Source organism: Bos indicus x Bos taurus, chromosome 16 (assembly GCF_003369695.1).
Source record: "Bos indicus x Bos taurus breed Angus x Brahman F1 hybrid chromosome 16, Bos_hybrid_MaternalHap_v2.0, whole genome shotgun sequence".
NCBI classification, from domain to species: domain Eukaryota; kingdom Metazoa; phylum Chordata; class Mammalia; order Artiodactyla; family Bovidae; genus Bos; species Bos indicus x Bos taurus.
Genome location: NC_040091.1, coordinates 57603998 through 57619098, shown reverse-complemented (window position 1 = coordinate 57619098; position 15101 = coordinate 57603998). Strand labels below are relative to the sequence as shown.

Below are 15101 nucleotides of genomic sequence, written 5' to 3'. Positions count from 1 at the left end.
AGGTAAGGTGGTCTGGTATTGCCATCTCTTGAAGAATTTTCCACAGTTTGTTGTGATCCACACAGTCAAAGGCTTTGGTTTAGTCAATAAAGCAGAAGTAGACATTCTTCTGGAATTCTCTTTTTCTTAATTTTCCAACGGATGGTAGCAGTTTGATCTCTGGTTCCTCTGCCTTTTCTAAATCCAGCTTGAACATCTGGAAGTTCTCAGTCTACATACTATTGAAGCCTTGCTTAGAGAATTTTGAGCATTTTTTTTTGCTAGCCTGTGAGATGAGTGCAATTGTGTGGTAGTTTCAATATTCTTTGGCCTTGCTTTTCTTTGGGATTGGAATGAAAACTGACCTTTTCCAGTCCTGTGACCACTGCTGAGTTTTCCAGATTTGTTGGTATATTGAACCAGATTCTAGTTCTGCGATTTACTAAAGTAGGACCTGGAGGAGTTATCTACTGTCTATGAACTTATGTACAACACAGCACTGAAAAGTCCTTATCTACTAGGGTCACTGTAAAGAGTAAGTCAAAATCTATATACACTGAAAGCATAGAACCTTGCACAGAGTACGTGTTACTGCATATTTATTTCCTCCTGCTTTGTATCTAGAAATAATTCTAAACCTTTTTGGAGGATAATCAAAATAATGAAAACTAATATTTACTCTGGAACATCACTGGAAAAAGGAAGGTTTGCCTGTCAGTGACACATGCATAATTTTTGATCCTCTATTACTCATTGACTATTTCAGAATTGGAGTTTATGTTAGGTTAGACACTCCAGCCCATAGAGTATACTGATGAATCAGTCTTATGGTTTTAATAAATTAACCATGAAATGTTACCTATTTGTACACCTAGGAAATCATGCTAACTTAGTCCTTGTTTGATCTTTATAACTTAAAGTTTTCTTTATATGTTCTCTTTCCTCTGTAAGTTTAGTGATGGCCTTTGACCAAAAGAATTAAAATTCTGACCTAGTAAAATTCTTATTACTAATTTTTCACATATTACAATATATGGTTTAAATTTACCTACCAACTTTGAGTTCTCAAACCAATAGACTTCAGTGAAAAAAAAAATCAAATATTAGTGTGTTTTATGGATAAATAAATAAGGTAGAGAAAGGATGGAGAAGGAAGGGCAAGTAACAAGTGAATGATAATAAGTAGTGTAAGAGGGAAATATTCAGAAGTAAAATTAAAGATGAAAGATGCCTTCAACTGAGCTTTTCAAGGAAGTGGAAAAATCAGTAAGTCTGAAAAACCTGGCCAGGCTATCTATTTTAGTAGTTTGGAAAAATGAAAGCTCTTCCACCAAAAGCAGTAAAACTGGAGAACATCATATAATCTTATGAAAGGAAGGAACCATGAGAGATCTTCAAGTCTGTCTTCTTTATCTTGAGTCATCCCTGCACTTACAGTACCAGACAGATGAGAACCCATTTTTGCTTTTTAAACAATGTTAGAGGAAGATATGCTATAGCCTCTTGATTTCAATTAGCATTCTACAAATTTGAAAGTTTTAAGCAAGTTCCAATCACAGGTTGCTTTTCCTGAAATCTAACTGAGGTCTCACGGGTTGGGAAGATCCCCTGGAGGAGGAAATGGCAACCCCTCCAGTCTTCTTGCCTGGAGAATGCCATGGACAGAGGAGCCTGGTGGCTACAGTCCATGGGGTCACAAAGAGTCGGACACAACTGAGTGACTAACATTTTCCTTCTTCAACCAAGGTCTCATGTTTCTTGTTCAACAGCGATTTAAAAAAAAAAAATACATTTTTTGGCTGTGCTGGGTCTTTGCTGCTGCACTGGCTTTTCTCTAGTTGCAGAGAACAGAGGCTATTCTTGGTTGTGGTGCTTGGGTTTCTCATTGTGGTGGCATCTCCTGTTGCAGAGCACAGGCTCTAGGGTGCACAGGCTTCAGTAGCTGTGGCACTTGGGCCCAGCAGTTGCAGTTCCTGGGCTCTAGAGCACAGGCTCAACAGTTGTGGCACACAGATTTAGTTGCTCCAGAGCACGTGGAATCTTCCTGGGTCGGGGATCGAACCCATGTCTCCTGCATTGGCAGGCGGATTCTTTACCACTGAGCCACTATGGAAGCCCTCAACAGTGATTTTTATAGACAGTATTCTGCTAAGCACTGGAGTTCAAAAATTGTATCCTAGAGCATTCTTACATCCAATGCAGTGAAGCCTTCTGTCCCCTGGGATAGTGTATGTGCATGTGTGTGTGTGAAACACAATTTAGCTCCTTTAAAACCACTTTGAGAGTTTTATCAGGTGTGTCTCAAATATCTTCTAACAATGTGTCACAAATGTAACATCAGCGATTTCATGCACACTTTCCTAGTAAGTATCTATATTCCTCTACTATTTCCTGAACAAATGAATTCCTTAGATTTACTACCTATTTTCTGTGAGCTTCAAGTAAATACTTTTAAGTGTAGCAAACTATATTTGAAAAGTCAATATTTGTAATTTAAAGAATTTCACTTATGTCTATTCTCAATTTTAATTTTTACCAAACTGATGAGGCCTGACATCCTCTATCTATTCTAGATGTTGTGCAGAATCAAATAGCCCCACATTTTGTTGAATTTCTTCTCATTTTTCCCTATGCTGTTCTATCTCCTTTTCTTGCTCATCATTCTTTTGTGGTGGTGGTGGTGGTTTAGTTGCTAAGTCATGTCCAACTCTTTTTGTGACCCCATGGACTGTAGCCTGCCAGGCTCCTCTATCCATGGCATTTTCCAGGCAAGAACACTGGAGTGGGCTGCCATTTCCTGCTCCAGGGGATCTTCCCAACCCAGGAATGGAACCTGTGTCACCTGCATTGGCAGGTGGATTCTTTACCACGAGCCACCTGGGAAGCCCTCATCCTTCTCTACCTCACCACCTTCAAGACTCAGTCCTAGATCTTCTGCTTGTTCTCCATAGGTGATCTCATTTACTCTGTTGATTTTATTGCTACCTAAATGCACACAACTGCTAAATCTAGTCCTCCAGTTCAGATATTCTTCTGAACTCAAAAGCTGTATGTATAGTATTTGTATATCAAATATGAGCATTTTTATATCTCAGAGGCACAGAATGTTAACATGCTCCAAACTAGATTTACTGTTTCTCCCTTTACCTACCATCCCTCTTCCTTCTGTTTTTCCCAACCCAATAATTGGCACTGCCCACTATTCACAATAACCAAAAGGTGGAAAGAACCCAATTTTCCATCAGCAGATGAATAGATAAAATGTGTTATACACATACAATGGAATATTATTCGGCCTTAAAAAGAAGGAAATGCTGACACATGCTATAGCATGGATAACCCTTGAGGACGTTATGCTACGTGAAATAAGCCAGGCACAAATAAGCCAGTAAATGATTCCACTTATTCCTAGAGTGATCAGATTCACAGACAGAAAGTAGAGTGATCACTGCCACGGGTTGAGAGGAAGGGGCTATGGGGAAGAGAGGGTTGCTGTTTAACTGGTACAGAGATTCGGTTTAGGAAGATGAGAATTCTGGAGATGGATGGTGGGGGTAATGATTGTACAACAATGTGAATGTACTTTAGTGTCCTGTAAATGCCGACTTAAAAATAGTTAGAGATGTTAAATTTCATGCTATACATATCTCACTACAAACTTTTAAAAGACAAAAAAAGTAAGGCAACATGTTAAAAGACACCACATAAAGCAATCCCAGAATGTGGAACATGCTCTAGGACAAATGACCAGGTTTTAGTAAAAAATCAAAGGCATAAAAAAGGAGGAGAGAGGGAGGGAAGAATGATTATGGAATAAAGGAGGCCTAAGAGATAAAAATAAAGAAAGGAGTAAACAACACCACCTTCCACCTGGGGTCTTAAGCCAGGAACCTAGAGGTTATGCCTGAATCTTCTTGCCCCATGTATCTATTTCTGTTTGCACATGTGCTTTGCTTACAGAAACCCCCTGGTTTCAAACTTAGAAGCAAGCACCAAAAAGAGTTTTGATAAAGGAGGAATTTTTATATTTTACAGTTGCAGGGAAGACTTACAAAGAAGGAGCCTGCTAAGGGCCTTGAATGCTGGGTGACTTAAGAACCGGTTGCTGGTGATAAGATTATAGCTAGAGGGACAGAATGAAGATATGGTAGGAATAAGCTTGACACCCGAGTGGCAGTTATGGATGGGCAGCTGCAGGAAAGCCTTCTTACCTGACCAGTCTGGTCATGCTGACTCCTTGTAGAGGTGGGCCCTCTGGAGCGGTGTGGGCCAAACTCCACTCGGGGAGAGTAGCATGTGGTTTTGTAGATAGGCAAATGCATGTACACGTGTGACAGTCTGTGATGTAAAGGAGTCAGAAATAAATTAGATCGTATCTAATTCTGGAAGCTCCTGCAAAATAGGGGTCATACTAAACAAAGGAATGGGGGACTTGAACACGTTGATTGTGAGAGGATAGGTCTTACAGGGAAAGGGCGGGCTTATCCAATCAATGCTGTACTTTAGGGAGAAGGGATGGAGAGGGGACACTTTCAAGGGATGACTTATCTTCAAAGGCTGTTTGTGGATACAGGCCAGATGAGCATCTAAAGGGATGCCGAGACATAACTAGGATGCACTTATGGATTGAAATGCAGTGGAAACCCCATTTTGAGAATTAGGATTTCTTAACAGATGACGGGTAAGCTTGCTATTAAACACTTTCAGAGTCTGTTTCCTATGTTAGACATCTGTGTGCTGGAACATGGCCCTTAGTTACAATTCGTTGCTATCTCTTTCCCCTGCTGCTGCTGCTAAGTTGCATCAGTCGTGTCCGACTCTGTGCGACCCCATAGACGGCAGCCCACCAGGCTCCTCTGTCCCTGGGATTCTGCAGGCAAGAGTACTGGAATGGGTTGCCATTTCCTTCTCCAATGCATGAAAGTGAAAGTGAAAGTGAAGTCGTGTCCGACTCTTTGCGACTCTATGGACTCCATGGACTGCAGCCTACGAGGCTCCTCTGTCCATGGGATTTTCCAGGCAAGAGTACTGGAGTGGGGTGCCATTGCCTTCTCCTCTTTCGCCTGGACCATTCTTATATTTTAAGTTCCCTCCCCTATGATTGGTTAATGTTCTCCACTCTTCTTTCTTCCTTTGAACCAACAGTTTTGTCTAAATCTATCAATCAAGGTGCCGGCAGAAAACAAGTTATATACTCCAACTGAGTCTTACAGAATTTACTGAGGGATTATTTGCCAGGTGCAAAAGGGAATAGTGCAGTATGCAGAGGCTGTTAAACAGTAAAGTGTTGTGACCAGTCTCAGGCCTGAAGAACAGCAGGAGGAAGAGGGGTTACCAGAACCCCGAGATGGTGAGGGTTGTTGGGACAGAGCTGTGACTTTCACTGAGGCACGAGGGGGCCCCTGAGGAATCTCAGCCTTCTTCATCCCTCTGCTCTCACAGAGGTCAGCGTCTCTGGTCTCAGAGCAGGATGAACAGTGAATGGTGCATCAGAACAGCAAATGGAATATTCCTATTGGGTTGCCATGTAGATCTTTTGCCATCTTCTTCTTTAATACTGCAGCTTTATTCTGAGCACAATTTAAACATTTTTCACTCTTGCTTAATTTTGCTTTTATATTATCATACGTTCTTACTTTGGAGAAGGCAATGGCACCCCACTCCAGTACTCTTGCCTGGAAAATCCCATGGACAGAGGAGCCTGGAAGGCTGCAGTCCATGGGATCTCGAAGAGTCGGACATGACTGAGTGACTTCACTTTCATTTTTCACTTTCATGCATTGGAGAAGGAAATGGCAACCCACTCCAGTGTTCTTGCCTGGAGAATCCCAGGGACAGGGGAGCCTGGTAGGCTGCCATCTATGGGATCGCACAGAGTCGAACACTACTGAAGCGACTTAGCAGCAGCAGCAGCATGTTCTTACTTATTCAATGAAATTGCAAAATAGACTCTACTTTATAGCTAGGTCAGACCTGCTAGTCTTAACCTGAGCTATGAGCCCCCCACCAAAACTTCTCAAGACTCAGGAATAAGCAGCTTCCAATGCTGATTCAGACTCAGGAGGTCTGGGGAGGGACCTGAGAGTCTTTGTTTCAAACATCTTCCCAAGTGATGTCCATGCAGCTGGTCCATGGACCACATTTTGAAGAGCAAGGCACTGCAGGATTTTAAAATGATCTTTAGATAAACTACCAGCTGCCCTGAAATTAGTTAGGTGCGGCAGTGGGAGGGTCCACCTTTCTGCTGACGGTCTGCCATCTGCTACTTCATTATTTCTTGGCTTTACCACCAGTTCCCAGGATTCAAGTGTATGATGTACTTCTCCAAGTTTCAAAATTTCTGCCTTCTACATGGGTTTTAATGCTACTCTTTTTCCTGGACTTGTGAGGGAATGATGACAGCAAATAACTATGATTATCTTCTGGGAATGGTGTCTTCTATGACCTGCTATCTGCCTCACCACTGCTGCCATTTGTTTGAACACCATTCAGCTTGATGCTCACCTGAGCCAAATAAGCTGATGATGTTTTAGTAACTGGATCAGTGAATTGCAGGAAATAAGGAGTCTGTAATCTTAAGGTGAGCTTTCTTTTACCAGGGTAAGGTATCGCAGCCTAAAATTTTATTGTATCTTAACATATCTTACAAAACAAGGGACCAGTTTGTCAGAGGCTGAAGCTGTACAAATAGTGATGGAGGCATAGGGAGAGGGGGAGAGACGTGTTCCTCTGAGTTTTATTTCAGACAGGAAGCTGAGTGATGAAGAGGTGGAACTCTGAGAGGCGGACCTGGGGAAGTTACCAGGTGACATTGGGAGAAGGTTCATGTCGATGGACGCCACCCAGCCTTGTGCCTGTGGACTGAGATAGCAGCGAGACCAGTGGAACTAAAGACATGGGGAGTAAAAGTGGAGAAGAGGACTAGAAAGGATAAATCTTTGTCATCATCAATTGGGAAAAGCAGCAGCATTTAAGAAAATAGCGATTTTAACCTAAACAGTATAGAAATACTGTTCTCTGTGTGCCTTCGGTATGGCCAGTTCTCTACATATTGATATATTCTTTCAGATCATCCTGCCAGCTCTGGAGAGTAGCATAATTAAAAGCCCAGACGCTAAATTGCTTGGGTTTAAATCTGGTGTGCACCGATTCCTGGAAATGTGGCGTTCTGAAGCTTTTAACCTCCCTGCGCTGTGCGTTCTTTACACAGTGAAATGGACATGAAAATAGTAACAAGCTCATAGGGTTGTCTGGAGGAATAAAGGACTTGATAAGTGAAAATTTCTCAGAACAATGCAGGCATAGACTAATTTCTCAATCAGCACTAACAATAATTATTATCTTCATCTCACTGAGTTTGATTTCCTGCTTAAATGTGAGTTCTTTCCATGAAGCCAGGTTGTGTTCTCTGGATTACAGTGGGATGACCCAGTTCGTTATAGTGGAGAGGGAGTCTTAACAGTGTTGAAATACCCACAGGATATGTTCCCTTTATGTTTATAGCACAATAAGCATCTATCTGTAAAGGAACATGGGAACAATGATTTGAGAGTGTGAAACACAGTGACTGTGATTCGTCAGTGATTCCGAGGAACTAAGGTGAAGGAAATTCATGCTCGCAATGGTATATCAAGCTTTCAGTTTGTGGCACAGTTTTTTTCAGGAGTGAAAAGGAATTAAACCCTCTTATGGAACCATTTAGTCCTTGAATCAGGAAGGTATTTCAGGTAAGTTCTGGGAGACTCAAAAGGTAATTACTACCAAGTATCCAGTGTACCATCAAGTACTGGCTAAGTCCCATACAAGTATATTATTTAATCTTCTCTCACTCCTTCATAGTAGCTAAGTATCATCACATAATCCCCCATCAGCGAGGAAATGATGGGCCTGGAATTCCTAAGGACTCTCTGATCAAGGGCAAACGGCAAGTCAGAGAGGAAGCCATCGCTTGTCTCCGTAGCCGGTGGGCCTCCATTCTGCCTATTAACTCTGTGAGCCAGGCTAAGCAGTCGAAGAGCAAGGCCCATTTGGGAAAACAAGAAACTCATTTCAAAAAGATCCTTGACAAAAGGTAGCAGTGATCAAGGAGGGATAAAGATAAGGCCCAAGGGAGTACTATTTCACAATTGGAAAGCAGGGGAAGACATGGCTATCGCCTCATCTAAATCTTTTCAGCCTACAGATGAAGAGGGAAGGGTCTAGACCTCAAGGTCATTTGCAGTTAGTGTCAGCATGGAGCCAAGAGCCCCTTCCTGGACTATGGCTCATTTCACTCTCTCTTCCCATAAAGTGCAATTGCTTTCGCTGGGAATGAGAGGCTGTCAGTATAAGTGTCTATGGCATCCTTTTTATAGGAAATAGTTAAACTGGGAAAAATCATACTTTTTAATTATTGAAATCCTTTACCGATGCTGAGACATTGTTTGTTTGGTGAACATATGTGGAGAATATTAATAGATATTATATATTACTAAAGCTCCCTCTTATTGACTTCTGCGTCATAACATAAACACATAGAGCCCAATAAAACATGACTTTGTCTTAATAGCATTATGAATAAATTATTAAGAACTTTTTTCTTCTGCAGTAACTTTACTAGTTTCTTTTTTTCTTTCCAAAAAATAATATCAAACCTTTCATAGGACTGTAATTAAAAGTAAAGGAACGTGCAGCAGATTTTAGCTGCATAAGCCTCAGGAGATTAATATAGAACTGTCAAAACTCAGACTAAAGAATATTCTCTGTTTGCTGAGGGGCTCCTTGAGAATGGCTTCCAAGGGGCTAGAACCTCCGGTGGTTGCTTATGCATCTCGCCAACTATGGCTGAGGTTTGCGCTGTGGAGCACTTGCCCAGAATGGCTACCCCACCGTGCTTGTTGGAGCTGAAGGACATCACCAAAGTCAAGGAGTCGGTCTTCTTTTGCCTGCATTATACACATCTAGCACAAGCCTGTCCCATAGCAGGCCCTCTTCAAATGCTTGTTGGATGAGTTACTGCAGTTCAGGCCATACGCTTTAACTCTAAAGCCAGGTACCATGGTTTGGATGTTTAACTGAGCTGGCCTAGGTATGTGCTTAGAGCTAGTTGACATCGTGAATAACTGTGATGAGATGGAGGACCCAGTTTAATGAGTAAGGGCTCCTGTGTCAGCCAGACCTATATTTTAGTAATGATGTCATTATCTTAGGCAAGCTACTTTTTCATTTTGAACTCATTTCTTGAAAAATGATAGTACCCACTTCTCAGGGGCTGGTGAACACTGTGTGATAAACGTTTTGTTCAGTCACTAAGTCAAGTCCAACTCTTTGCCACCCCACGGACTGCAGCCCACCAGGCTTCCCTGTCCTTTACCATCTCCCAGAACTTGCTCAAACTCACGTCCATTGAGTCAGTGATGTCATCCAACCATCTCATCCTCTTCCTCTATCATCCTCTTCTCCTTCTGCCTTTCCCAGTGGTTTGGCTCTTTGCATCAGGTGGCCGAAGTATTATAGCTTCAGCCAAGCATTATAGCTTCAGCTTCAGCATCAGTCCTTCCAATGAATATTCAGGGCTGATTTCCTTTAGGATTGACTGGTTTGATAAACATGTAAAATGGCCTAACTCAGCGTCTGGGAGTTCGTTCTTAGTATTCACTTCTGCTTGCCACCTGATGGAAGCTCTGGAGGAGAGTCACCTGATCAGAAGCCAGCTACTAAGTTTGATCTATCTATTGCTTTGCTGTTTCTGCAGACCCACTGAGTACCTGCTGCTCTGTCTCTGTCACTCAGTGTATCCTCTTCTCTGTTGTCATGTTAGATGAGTTTTAATTCAGAGTCTCTGTGGCTGCTTTCTCCTGACAGCCCTCCAGTGTGGCTTCATTCAACTCTCCCAGTGCCCAGTCCTGCTAACCCTGCCAGAGAGCATGCAGAGGACACAGGGCTGCCTGTGATTTTGAGTGTAAGGACAGGGCCACTGGAGATCTCATTTAGCCTGGCAAATTGCACTCTAATTTTTTTCTGACTTCTTCATTCAGTCCCCCAGTATATCTCTACATCATCCATTTGCTTTTGTGTCTTATGATGAGTTAGGAGGTCACTCTCAAACCTTCTCTTTTGGGAGGTGAGAACACATATGATCTCTGCAAGAACAACACCAACCTGCCTTGCTCAAGGCTCCCTGAACTGGTGGTCACTTAGCCCTTACATGATGCTTCTTCCTGCAAACATTAGTGGGTTCTTTTAACATCCTTGAGGACAGGCAGGAGTTCTTATCATCCTTTTTCAGTGTGGGAAAGCTAAGTAGGCAGAATCAGATGTTTATTCTAGGTCATAGCAATAGCCACAATGGTCAGGGAATAGCTTTCAGGCAAGGTCTGCTCCCAGTTGGAGTTCTGATACCTCAAAGCAATACATCCGGTTTATGGTTTCTCTAAAGTCTTTTGGGTTGGCACCACTGCTTTCTTCTTCCTCTTTGGATCTGGGCCAGTTCTATAGTGCTAGGAGTAATTTCTTCTTGAGTCTAAAGGAAGTTAGATGCATTAAACGTGAATGTGAATGCCTAAAATTTTGAGGACTGCCTTTTGGAAGGTATTTCATAGACCACCCCTTAGATACCATCATTTCTGAAAGAATATTGGGGTTGACTGAGAAAGTGGTCTGACCCAGTGATGACAACTGTGAAAATTTTAAACCTTCACTACTCCCAGCTATTTAAGACTTTTTTTTCCCCCCCAGGCAAAACTCTGTTTTTTCTTGCACTTGGAATACTCCCTGGTGTTTGGATTGATTTGAAGCAGAGTTGAAAAGAATCCTTAGGTTCTTTTCTCTGAGGAATCTGATTGTTGTTATTTAATCGCTCAGTCGTGTCTGACTCTATATGACCCCAAGGACTGTAGCCTGCCAGGCCCTTCTGTCCATAGGATTTCCTAGGCAAGAATGCTGAAGTGGGTTGCCATATCTTTCTCCATAGAATACAGACATTTTGCCAAAGGGCTGTTGATCTCCATAGAAACTAGACTATATGAAAACAGCCTGAGGAGTCAATGGTCCCAAATTTGAATCTCTTTTCCCTTAGCAGCAGTACAATTTCCATAGGCTTCATCCTTTTTCAGAGTTTGTTTCCTTCTCTGTAAAATGAGGCCAGTATTACCTGCCCTGGAAAGCTACTGTGAAGATTATTTAAATGCCTAACACTGTATTGGCTCATAATAAGTACTTAAAAGTTTATTCCTTCCTCCATTTATTAAATCTTGAGGACAGACCTCTGTGTTCCCTCAGTAGTCCTTACAAATGCCCAATTAGTCCATGTCCCCAAATGATGTATGTTCCCTGTATTTATCTGATTTCTCTTTAATTAGTGGGACACAGCTCAGATAACACAGACTGCCAGCAATCAACTTGAAATGACAGACATGAACTCACTCATTACCCTAATAGGTCCATTTTTAGTATATGAAAACTGAGACCCAATCCTGCCTTGGGGCAAAAAGAAGCGAGTGCCTGGTTCCTGCATAAGAATGTGACATTTACACATTTGTGTTCCTCATTTGCAGGCTGATGACCAGTTTCATAAGCAATGATGAGGGTAAAACCGGGCAAGGGAGGGAAGGCTGCCTGTGGGTGCAGTCATTCTTTATCTTACTAATGGGACATCTCTTCTACTAACGTGTCACTCTCGCCCTATCTTGTTTCTATAGGAAAATGCTCAGAGCTCAATTTTTTTTAAATGACATAGATACACACTCATATTAACTTGCAAATCATAAGCATAAAGGTCAGTGCATTTAAGCAAAGATAACAACCTTGTATAACCAGGACCCTGATCAAGAAAGAAAACAGAATGAGCACACACCCCCGCAAAATCCTCCTTGTGCCCCTTCTAGTCACCACCACCCCCTCCACCAGGGGAAGCATTAACTGGATTTTTAACACCACAGATTAACTGGATCACTTTGAAATTTTATATAACAGAATCATAGGGTTCAAACTTTTTGTGTGGCTTCTTTTACTCTACAATATGTTTTTGTGAAAATTTGTTTGTGTTATTGAGAGTAGCTCTAGTTCACTCACTATCACTGCAAAACAGTACTCCATTGTGTGACTATAACACAATGTATTTATCCATCCTACTCACGATGGCCATTTGGGTAGTTTCCAGTCTGGGGCAGTTTTGAATAGGGGTGTCATGAGCATTCTTGTGAATGTTTTTTGACTCATATACAAATGCATATTAGTTAGGTATACACTGATGACTGGAATTTCTGGATACAAAGTGCTTAGCTTTCAAAGCTACTGTCAAACAGTTCTCCAAAGCTGGGTCTTTGGTTTTGAAAAGACAAGGTCATATTAGTGGTAACACTGGGAAAAGACCCTGGGATCAACCTGGCATCAGTAATCATCTTAGAAATGGAATTATCTTGCTCAGTTATAGTTTATATGCTACTCACAAATGGCATTTCAATACCCAATTCTATCACAGTGGTTAGTTTTCCTCACCCAGGAGTAACAAGGATTTTGTCTCATCCTGGACTCTGAAAGGCAAAACATTTTTCGTGCAGGTACCAACCTTTCTCCGGATGTGAAAGCCTCAGCCCGTTCATTTTTATGGTACAATAAAAGCCCACTTTTAAAAATTGGCCAGCAGGGGATTAGGGTATCTGTGGAAAAATTCTCTATGTATGCAGTTTCTAAGCTATCTTTATCCTGCTTGTTCTGTTCTGGAAATGTATTACTAGAAGCTGTTACTTGTCTTAAATGTTTTAATGAATGATATTTAGTTGCCTAAGGCTTTTTTTTTTTTTTTAGCAAAGTACATAGATTTTTTTTAATATGCAGAGAGAGAGAATAATAAATGTTCTGCCTTAACAAAAGCATCACCAAATGCCAGCTAACTGACCTCATTTCCCTGTTTCCAGCACAGTGAAATTTCATTATCGTCATCATCTGCATTAACTAATTTTTATTGTCTGAACATAAAGCACTAAGGGGTTTATAGTAGAATGAGGTGAAATAGAACATGTGTTGAAATTGGAATTAGTACCTGAGAACAAGTCTCTTCTGTCATTTACTACCTCTGTATCTTTGGGACTGTCACTTAACTTCTTCTACCTCAGCTTCCACAGTTTTAAAAAGGAAGGGTTATTTTCCAAGACAGTAAGAATCTTTAAAAATCCTGTGATTTGAATTTTAATCAATTTGGGTATGTTGATTGAAATGCATATAACCTAGTGTTTTGTTGTAATATATTATTACTTTTTACTTTCATAGCTAAAGAAGATAGATGCCCATACTTTCCTGAGTTCAGTGACTTTTACTTAATGGACTTTTACTCAATGGACTTTGTTAAATAAATGAGAATGCTTGTCCCAAGTGAATTAAGGACAACAGTAAGAAGAATCCTCCCACTTCCTAATGATAGTTTCCCTGAAATTGCTCTGTCTTTATTTAGTAAAGAGGAAAGTGAAGCAGAGGAGGAGAAAATTCACTGGGCAATAATATTGGCAAAACATTGAATTGTCCCATCCTCAAATATCTTCTTAGTCTTTATTTTTAATATTAGTAGTTATTTATTCAGAAAAATATTCATTAAGCACCAGCTATTTGTCAGGGACTTAAGATCTAGAAATAGGTTCAATTAAAATAAATAAATTTATATTAAAAAAAAAAAGATCTAGAAATAGGTTAATAGAAACCCACACAGTCAATGAAAGTCTGCACAGTAAACTAAAGTCTCTTGTGTCTAGGAATACAACAGATCTGATATGTTGCATGATTTTCCCCTTAAAATAGCACAATAATGGAAGTTAGCATATGTTCATTGTGGAACATTTCAGACTGATTTTTTTTAAACAGCCTGTACACATCATAAAATATAAGCCAGGACTTTAAAGGAAGATTATATGTTGATTTATTCTTTTCTGCCTGCCACTTTTTCCCTGGAATATAATTATATTGAAAGGCTGGTAAGAATGAGGTTTTCAGAGAAAAAAGAGAGTACATAAAAATCAGCTTTGGAGTTTCTTCAACATAATACTTTGTGTTTAATTTTTAATTATAGAGGTATAAGAGATTATATCCAGTGTGTTGAGAATTGATATTGCTTAATGGAAATGTGTTTTCTTTCCTACTATTTTATGTATTATTCATAGGAAAAAAAAAGTGGTCTTTTATGAAAGGGCAGCTGGTCCTTTAACAGACAGGAACTTCTTCAGTTAGAGTAGCTGCTAACAGTGGTTTTGATTTGCTGCCCAACGTGCATTTACAGGCTCATTTAACATTAATAGAAGGTGATCTGGGTTCACTTCATGACCTCTTGGAACCTAAATCACAGACTGGGTCATTTAAGAGGTTTGGGGAGAGTAGACAGCCACTTAGCAACAGTTAGAAACGTTGGCTAGAAAATAATCTCTATACAAATGAAAACCTAGCTATCAAGTTAGAGCCCGTAAAGTCCTGGTGCCGCAGCTGTATGTACCTGGAGGCCTGCTTCCGAGAGCAGCTCAGCGACACAGAGGGCGTCCTCACTCCTTTGACCAGTGGGGGAAGCACAACACCTCAGAGTTGGAGTTGCTCGGCGTGGAGGACCTGTTCTACTCCAACTGCACATTCATTCTCAAAACAGTGCTCACAATCGCAGTCCTTCTGGTCCCCCGCCTGGAGTGAGAACACGCACACCAAAACCTCATCTACCCGGATGTGAAGCCCGAGAATTTTCTTGGTGGTGGTGGGTGGAGGGGGCCGCAGGGCACCAAGCAGCAGCACACCACCCACATCATCAACTTGCACCTGGCCGAGGAGTCCAGCGACCCCGAGACCAAGGATCACATCCCGTACCGCGAGCACAAGAGGTGATGGGCACGGTGCGCTGCTTGAGCATCAACACGTACCTGGGCAGGAGCAGAGCCACCAAGACGATCTGGAGACCCTGGGCCACGGGGTTCCTGTTATTCCTGTGCGGCAGCCCACGTGGCCAGGGGTTCAAGGCCCACGTGCTCGAAGAAAAGTTCCCAGAAGATCCCGGACACCAAGCGGGCCACGCTCATCGAGATGCTCCGCGAGAGCTTCCCGGAGCAGACGGCCTTGTACCCGACCCATGAGCGACGCCTGGACTTCTTCCCAGGGCCGGACTCCGACCACCTGCC

At 41.6% G+C, this 15101-nt stretch overlaps 1 protein-coding gene across 2 annotated transcripts in view; it reads left to right on the top strand.

The window, feature by feature from the left end:
* The window catches only part of ASTN1 (astrotactin 1), a 352052-nt gene that overhangs the window by 64295 nt on the left and 272656 nt on the right, over positions 1-15101 (top strand). The window lies entirely within an intron of this gene.